Source organism: Bos taurus, chromosome 2 (genome assembly GCF_002263795.3).
Source record: "Bos taurus isolate L1 Dominette 01449 registration number 42190680 breed Hereford chromosome 2, ARS-UCD2.0, whole genome shotgun sequence".
NCBI lineage: Eukaryota > Metazoa > Chordata > Mammalia > Artiodactyla > Bovidae > Bos > Bos taurus.
In genome coordinates this window covers 48,471,348-48,480,422 of record NC_037329.1, presented here as the reverse complement: position 1 = coordinate 48,480,422, position 9,075 = coordinate 48,471,348, and the positions used below count along the sequence as shown (strand labels likewise).

Sequence of the window (9,075 nt, the reverse complement as noted above, 5' to 3'; positions counted from 1 at the left end):
AAGCAGTTAAGCTATTTAACAAAAATGTTGGTTCAGTATTTGTTCTCTCTGTTGTAAGTGTGTGTGTTTGCTGAGTTTCAGTAGGGGTGGATTGGAGGAAGCAAACAGGAGAATCAGGAAACAAGCATTAGCAGGCCAGGTGAGGATGAAAGAAAACTGCAGTGAGATAGAGTAAGAGGGAGTCACAGACAGAAAGAAAGGGAAGATAGGGCAGAACAATAAAAAAACAATGTTTTAGAGAAGTTACCAGAAGACAGAGCCAGGAAACCAAGATGCTTACCATTCCAGACAATGCTAATTTCAACAATTCTTCCCCCAGTTCAGCAATCTTAAATCATCTTCCCTTTTACACCATCTCTTAAAAGAAAGTACTGGATCCTCAACCTAAAACCTGTGTCTTCTAGACTCTTCCTTCTCACTCACCAAGTTCCAATAACTCTTCCACTTTCGTGTTGCTTAAACTTGCCCCTTTCTCTCCATTACTGCCATGGTCTCTTATTTAGCCTCCTCATTCATCCCCAATATTCCCTGGTGGTTCAGAGGGTAAAGTGTCTGCCTGCAATGCAGGAGACCTGGGTTCAATCTCTGGGTCAGGAAGATTCCCTGGAGAAGGAAATGGCAACCCACTCCAGTACTCTTGCCTGGAAAATCCCATGGACAGAGAAGCCTGGTAGACTACAGTCCATGGGATCCCAAAGAGTGGGACGCGACTGAGCAACTTCGCCTTCACTTTCACTTTCATTCATCCCCAACTGCATTTAGTCACACTCATTCTCTCCCAACCCATTCCACCCCTGGCAGCCCAGAGGGCTTTATTTAAAATGCAGAGTTTATCATCTCATTGTATCTAAGCACACTCTTCCTTGTCTCATTTCTGCTGTTTCTTTTGGCCCCTCCTTCTGCCCCCAGCACTAACAAAATGCTTAAATTCCTCAAATGGTGCCCCCATGGCATTCCAAATAAACTTTGAACTTTTCCTATTCTTGTCTCTTTTTCCAGTCCCCTTCTACACTCCAGCCGGCATCCTCAACTCCTGAATATTCCCATCTCTATATTTTTGCACATGTGCAGCTCTCTACAGAGAATGGCTCATCACCATCACCAACTCTTTTACCAGGTAGAGAACTAGAGCACAGATCAAGCTGATTCTCCTAACTGTCCCTCCAGTGAGCTCCCACAGTCCTTTGCGCTTGTATCTCTAGGAGCCTTTGTCGTGGTCACACTGTGTTCTAATTCCAAAAGATTTTAATCTCCTCAGGAGCAAAAACTCTGGCAGGACACCCCCAATATAAGCCTCATGCTCACCACATAATAGCTACCTAATAATTACTTCTTGAATGAAACAGTCTCTGCCTCCACCAAAACTTTCAATGTTAACAAGCTGTTATTTGCCAAGTGCACACCAAAGAAAAGGTAGGAAAAGTAAATTTTTTGTAACCTGTGACACTAAATTTTTACTTTCATGTAATTTGAATTTAACAAAATCATCTAAATAACCCATCTGGTTGATTAAAATGTAATTTTTACCTGAAAATACGAATAGGAGTTTAGGGTTTAAAATAACTTTGTATACTATTTGAATTGTTCTCTCTGATGGAATTCTATCTACAGTTTAATCACAGTGTTTATTGATGTTTCCATAAATGTATCTGCACTGAAGCACAGTTTATTTTCCAGACCGCAGAGCTCTAATTTCAACTACCCCAGAGAATACCCATCTTTTTCATCCAATTCCTTGACTTCATAGGAGGTCTTCCTTTCTTCTCAATGGGACAAATGAACCATTTCCCATCATTTAAGCTCACAGAGGCTGCTGTAGTGGAAGCCCTCTGCACCGGAGAGAACAATTCATTAAGCACTCAACAATACTACACTAAGTGCCAGGAGGAGAAATTAAGGACCTAGATAAAGACCCTGTTGTTGAGGAACCTCCATTTTTGGGTGTAAGCAGACAGCAACTTGGGAGAAACTGCTGTCAGCAACCCTGCATTCTGCTCCATCTCTCCACCTCTTGCTGGCTTGCTTTTTCTTTCCCTTTTCTGCTTTCCTAAACTTTTTGTCCCCTCTCTCTTTTTCCTTTCTGAGAATCCCTTCACGCTTGCCCTTGGATTTAGGCCTGATATCGACAATCCCAATAGCTTAAGACTCCTAGGCTAATACCAAATATTTTTCTTGCTTCTTCCCTCAACTTCTACTGCCCCAGGTTCTACAGTCGGAGCATCCCCTCAACCCCACCAGTGGGGAGTATTTCTGCAAAAGATTTGACTTCTCTGACATAATTTCTGTTGAAGGAAGTCACACCTGCACAATCTTTACAGAGTGATGTTACATCAGATAAGATAATGAGTATAAAAATATGCTAACACCATAAAGTGCTACACAAATCCCATCATTGTGATGACGTTTAGGATAGATTTTTAAGTAAAAAGATAAGAAATAAGCATGTGAGTGTCCCATGGACCAAAATAATTCATTTGATCTTGATTTATAACTCTGCCTAAATTTTCTGTTCCAAAGCTAACCTTAATCTTTGAGAATGTATAATGGTGGGTGAATGGGAGTGGTGCAAGGGGGAATAAATTATGGGGGTAGGGGTAAATTTAGTGACAAATACAGGAATTTCCGCTCAATCCCTTTGGGAAGTGTTGCTTACATTAACTACAGGGACTATAGTAATAATGACATTAATAATAATAGGAAATATTTATTAAGTAATTTACTATGCACAGACACTCTTTTAAGTGTTTTACTTTTTTCACTCTCTATCCTCCCAACAACACTGTGAGACAGGAAGTGTTTTACTCTTGTTTTACAGAGAGAAACTGAGGCACATATGGTTATGTAAACCCCAAGTCTGGAGCCCATACTCCCGGCCTTTCAGCATTGACCTGCACTTGAGCCATGGCTGAAGAGCCAAGTTGCACAGAGTTGAAGCTGCTGCGCCACTTGGCAATAACCTTCAGATTCATGAGATAATAAATTCCCGATGCATGGTAAGCATACAGTAGATGTAAGCTAGCAACACATTGCCTCAGTGTGCTTTCTTTGCTTCTAGAACAATGAACTGGCTCTGCTGATTGTCCCAAAGCAAAACAGTCTTTGAAGATCATATGTTTAAAATAATGTGCCAAGCTTACACCCATGCAGATCCACAGTGAACCAGCAGAACTGGGAGCATTAAATACGTCAGGCTCGGACCCTCCCAGGCTTGAGAGCAGAATGGGGCAGCCAGAAACCAGAAGCATTCATTTTTCCATTTGCTCTATTCCATGAAGGCCCTTTGTGAATAGAATTAATTGAATTTTTTGGCCCCAAATCAATCCATACAGGGTAAAGCAGACACAGCCTAAGGTCTGTCTCTCTAAAAAGATAAGGTGAAATAGAGAGCAAGGCAATTTTAGATAATTTTAATGTAGTTAGTCCAGTTGAATAATTTAAGCCAAAAATCCCTGTTTAGCCTTAATGAAGGGTTTTAAAAATGAAATAATTGAGGTAATTGTCCCAGATTTCCATTTCACTTTGCTTGTATCCACAAGGCTTAAACTTGCATTTGAGAAATTCATTTTAAAAAAGGACAAGGAACTTGGTTCTCTGTTCAGGTAGAAGAGAAAATCTTTGCAGTCTTTACCTGATCGGAACCTTCCTTAGCCAGTTTTCTTTCCCAAGTCCTGCATCGGGACTTCCCCTGTAACTCCTCCTCCCAGAGAAAAGACATGATCAATTATTTCATAATAGGGTGTGAGTTACTTAGTATATTACTCCTTCCTGGAATATCTGCAATTTAGAAAAGAGCCACTAAATTAGAGGAAAGCTTAACAGAAAGCAATGCATCATTATTGGTGCATTTCAGATATCCACAGTAGGCCAATATCTTTGAGCAGCGAAACTTCCCAGTTTCCTGTCAAATCCATGGGCATCTATTTGTGCTAGAGAAACTGAAACACTTCAGACTTTTTGGCATTTTAAGAATTAGAAACAATACATATGATATTATAAATTCTAAGTCAATATGAACTTTTATTAATAAAAATGACACACAATGGGATTATCTCTCAATATACCAGAAAGCTATGACATTGAAGGTATTTTCTCACTCACAAGGTAGTTTTCTTTTTCAATTTTTTCATATATTACATAAGACTATTATTTTCAAATGCAATGAAATATATGGTAAGGACTGGAAAAGGTCAGTTTTCATTCCAATCCCAAAGAAAGGCAATGCCAAAGAAAGCTCAAACTACTGCACAATTGCACTCATCTCACACACTAGTAAAGTAATGATCAAAATTCTCCAAGCCAGGCTTCAGCAATATGTGAACCGTGAACTTCCTGATGTTCAAGCTGGTTTTAGAAAAGGCAGAGGAACCAGAGACCAAATTGCTAACATCTGCTGGATCATGGAAAAAGCAAGAGAGTTCCAGAAAAACATCTATTTCTGCTTTATTGACTATGCCAAAGCCTTTGACTGTGTGGATCACAATAAACTGTGGGAAATCCTGAAAGAGATGGGAATACCAGACCACCTGACCTGCCTCTTGAGAAACCTATATGCAGGTCAGGAAGCAACAGTCAGAACTGGACATGAAACAACAGACTGGTTCCAAACAGGAAAAGGAGTTCATCAAGGCTGTATATTGTCACCCTGTTTATTTAACTTCTATGCAGAGTACATCATGAGAAATGCTGGACTGGAAGAAACACAAGCTGGAATCAAGATTACTGGAAGAAATATCAATAACCTCAGATATGCAGATGACACCACCCTTATGGCCGAAAGTGAAGAGGAACTCAAAAGCCTCTTGATGAAAGTGAAAGTGGAGAGTGAAAAAGTTGGCTTAAAGCTCAACATTCAGAAAACGAAGATCATGGCATCTGGTCCCATCACTTCATGGGAAATAGATGGGGAAAGAGTGGAAACAGTGTCAGACTTTATTTTGGCGGGCTCCAAAATCACTGCAGATGGTGACTGCAGCCATGAAATTAAAAGACGCTTACTCCTTGGAAGGAAAGTTATGACCAACCTAGATAGCATATTCAAAAGCAGAAACATTACCTTGCCAACAAAGTTTCGTCTAGTCAAGGCTATGGTTTTTCCTGTGGTCGTGTATGGATGTGAGAGTTGGACTGTGAAGAAGGCTGAGTGCCAAAGAATTGATGCTTTTGAACTGTGGTGTTGGAGAAGACTCTTGAGAGTCCCTTGGACTGCAAGGAGATCCAACCAGTTCATTATGAAGGAGATCAGCCCTGGGATTTCTTTGGCAGGAATGATGCTAAAGCTGAAACTCCAGTACTTTGGCCACCTCATGCAAAGAGTTGACTCATTGGAAAAGACTCTGATGCTGGGAGGGATTGGGGGCAAGAGGAGAAGGGGACGACAGAGGATGAGATGGCTGGATGGCATCACCAACTCGATGGACGTGAGTCTCAGTGAACTCCGGGAGTTGGTGCTGGACAGGGAGGCCTGGCATGCTGCGATTCCTGGGGTCGCAAAGAGTCGGACACGACTGAGCAACTGATCTGATCTGATCTGATCTGATGTAAAATATTTTAGATATACGGAAGGAAAGTATAAACAGGCCACATTTGTCACATACTGAAAGTACTGACTCATTAAATAGTACACATTTTTAGAATAAGTTAAAGAATCAGAGTTTGTGTGGTGTAGCTGTGTGTCTGCATCACACAATATATGTTTATGTGTCCTCAAGGAAAATACCATCTGAATTTTAGAGACGTGACATGTTGGCTTGAGCTTTCACCAGTGTAAAAATTGCCCATATGCATTTTTTAATATGGTAAAAATTTAAGTCTAAAATTTAAAATAATTGCATTGTGTAAGAATTTGACTATTGTCATTATTAGAACTACTTTCTTTAATAGAAAAATTACATGTACATATTGAGTATGTATTGTTGGACATAGCACAATACTTGTATAGTATTTCAGTCTACCCTCTAAGAATTCCTTTTTTAAATTCTGGTAAAATACAAATACATAAAATTTACCATATTAACTATTTTTAAAGTGTAAAGTTCAATGTTGTTAAGAATATTCACATTGTTTTATAACAGATTTCCAGAGCTTATCCACCTTGCAAAACTGAAACCTATTAAAAACAACTTCCCTTTCCCTCTCCTCTCAGCCCCTATCAGCTACCATTATACTAACTGTTTCTATGAATTTTACTTACTCTAGATATCTCATGTACATGGTATCATACAATATTTTTATGACCACCTTATTTTACTTATGGGATTCCCCGGTGGCTCAGACAGTAAAGCGTATGCCCGCAATGCAGGAGACTCAGGTTCAATCCCTGGATCGGGAAGATCCCTGGAGAAAGAAATGGCAACCCACTCCAGTACTCTTGCCTAGAAACTTCCATGGATGGAGAAGCCTGGTGAGCTACAGTACATGGGGTCGAAAAGAGTCGGACATGACTGAGCGACTTCACTTTCACTTTCTTTATTTTACTTAGCATAATATCCTCAAGGTTCTAAAATGTGTGTTAGAATTCCCTTCCATTTTAAGGCTAAATAAAACTCCATTGCAGATATATACCACATTTTCCTTATCTGTGTATCCCTCAGTGGTCTCTTGGGCTGTTTCCAAATTTTAGCTGTTGTGAATAATACTGCTATAAACACAGGTAACACAGGTACACATATCTCTTTGAGACCCTATTTTCAGTTTTTGGGTGTATATACCCAGAAGTGGACTTGCTGGATGATATGGTAATTGTATTTTAAATTTTGGGGGGGAGCCACCATAATGTTTTCTGCAGTGGCTGCATCATTTAACGCTGCACCAGCAGTGCACCCAGCTTCTAATATGTCAGTATTCTCACCAATACTTGTTATTTTCTGGCTTTTTGATAATAACTATCCTGATGAAAGTGAGAAAGAATAATTTTTTTTAAATAGTTGCCTAAAGTCAAAGACAAAGATTATTTATTGATTGAACCCAGTACTGCATTTTGTTGTTGAAGACATTTGGAACTGAACACCCATGGATTCAAATCGCAACCCCATCACATTCTGTTTCTTCTCCAGTGATATAGAAATATTCACACCTTCCTTATTAGATTGTTCTAATGACTAAGTTAATGTGAACCAAGCACATACCACAGTGTAAGTGTTCAAAACTGGTCAGTTCATACTGATTGGAACTGATATAAGAATAAGAAGACTTGAGATATCCATTCATAAAAATCCTGCTGTCTTGTTGGGAAGAGACAACTAACTCACATGGGACCTCTAAATGATGAGAGGAGAATGAACTTGGGACATCAAAAATATAGAATTCAACACAGGCAGAAATCAACCTACAGCTTTCAGAGCACTTACCGGGCTTCCCCGGTGGCTCAGTGGTAAAGAATCTGACTGCCAATTCAGGAGACGCAGGTTTGACCCCTGGGTCAAGAAGACCCACAGAAGCGGGAAATGGCAACCCACTCCAGTATTTTTTCTTGGGAAGTCCCATGAACAGAGGAGCCTGGTGGGCTACAGTCCATGGGGGTCACAAAAGAGTCAGACACGACTTGGTGACTAAACAACAGCAACAATGTCCATGGTGTTTGTGAATTGGACAGAGGAGAAAAAAGTCAACTCCATGATTTTTCCACCTGGCATCATCATCAGGTTAAAAAAAAAAAAAGGATGCAAGTAGACTTTTCATTCCTTCTACCCCAATATAAGTGGTCAAATAGGGAGTCAGTCGGAAATTGACTGGCAAACCAAACCAGAGGTGGCAAGACCTGGAGGTCTGCCATACCGACATGGCAGGAAAGAGGGAAACTTGGGATCATGGCAAGTTTTAAGGAGTCGAGCAGTAGGCAACAAGCACAGGTCTGGGAAAAGAGTTGGTTAGGTCTGCTACCTAAGATCAAGTATTCAGCCAGAGGCAGGACTCTAGTAACCCAGAAAAGGGTCTAAAGTCAGATATATCCTACAGCAACTGCTATATCAAGCAAACTATCAAGGTGACCTAGTTAGATAAGGACTCACTTGGCTACTGGAATTGGGCACTGAAGAAAAACAATAGCCTGGATACCACAGAGGGTAGGAGGTGGTAGAAAGCATAAACTGTGAACTCTTGGATCAATTCCTTTAAAAAAGTCTCTAGTTAAAAACAGGCTTGAGATAGCAGACTTAATGTGGTGGTTCCATCTGAGAATCAAAGGAACTATGGAGTCAGAGAGTGAGTGGTTTGCTCAAGAACCTTGTACTCTCTGCTAAAATTGAAATGACCTGAAATGTGGACTATTAGGTGAGTTTATGCTCTAAACTCTTAATAAATATATGTTGAATGAATGATTTGTGGTTAATGAATCATTAGCTTCACTGGCATTATAGTCAGGTCATTCATTTATTCATTTGCCCGACATTAATTGAATACCTGTTACATACTGGGTCCTATTCCGAGTGCTATGGATACAGAGATGAATAAGCCAAAATGTTCCCAGTCTAATAAGCAATGAGAATCTCTTGGCAACCAAGAATCTTTAGATCAAGCACACTTCTCCATGGGTTATTTCAACTTCCTGCCAACATTTTACAATGAAACTGGAGCACATGGTGAGTGGTTCTCTGATCCGTGTGAGAACACACACTGTACCCCGACACTGGTATAAAAGTGCAAGAGGCAGAAGTGAAAAATAGGAATTGTTGCAGTAGTTTTCAGAACATTTCTGCAACTATCCAGGCTTTGGTCTAACAGATAGCCTGGCTTCACTACTTACTAGCCATGAGACACTTGGAAGAATATAACTTGCTGTGATTCATCTTTAAAACAAGCACAATAATGGTATCTACCTCATAGGTACTATTACGTATTGAACAAAATAAGCACTCAATAAGAGTTGATCTTTTTAAAATTTATGTTGTTAATAACTTCTTTTTACAGATACTAAAATGTTCTGAGATCTGAGATAAATTGGCCACAGTTGTGACTTTGACCAGTGGTGGAACTGAAAATAACACTGATTTTCTCTTTTCCAAATTCCTTCCAAAACATGTTCCTGGCTCTCCTCACCACAAATCTGAAATATTGGAAAGATTTATTCAATATTAAAGA

At 39.8% G+C, this 9,075-nt stretch overlaps 1 long non-coding RNA gene across 1 annotated transcript; it reads left to right on the top strand.

Annotated features, from left to right (window-relative positions):
• The first annotated feature begins 1,035 nt into the window (after positions 1-1,035).
• LOC132343010 (uncharacterized) lies at positions 1,036-8,985 on the top strand. The gene is made up of 3 exons (XR_009491644.1): positions 1,036-1,413; positions 2,816-2,993; positions 8,905-8,985. It is a non-coding gene; the product is annotated as an uncharacterized lncRNA (long non-coding RNA).
• The last annotated feature ends 90 nt before the right edge of the window (positions 8,986-9,075 follow it).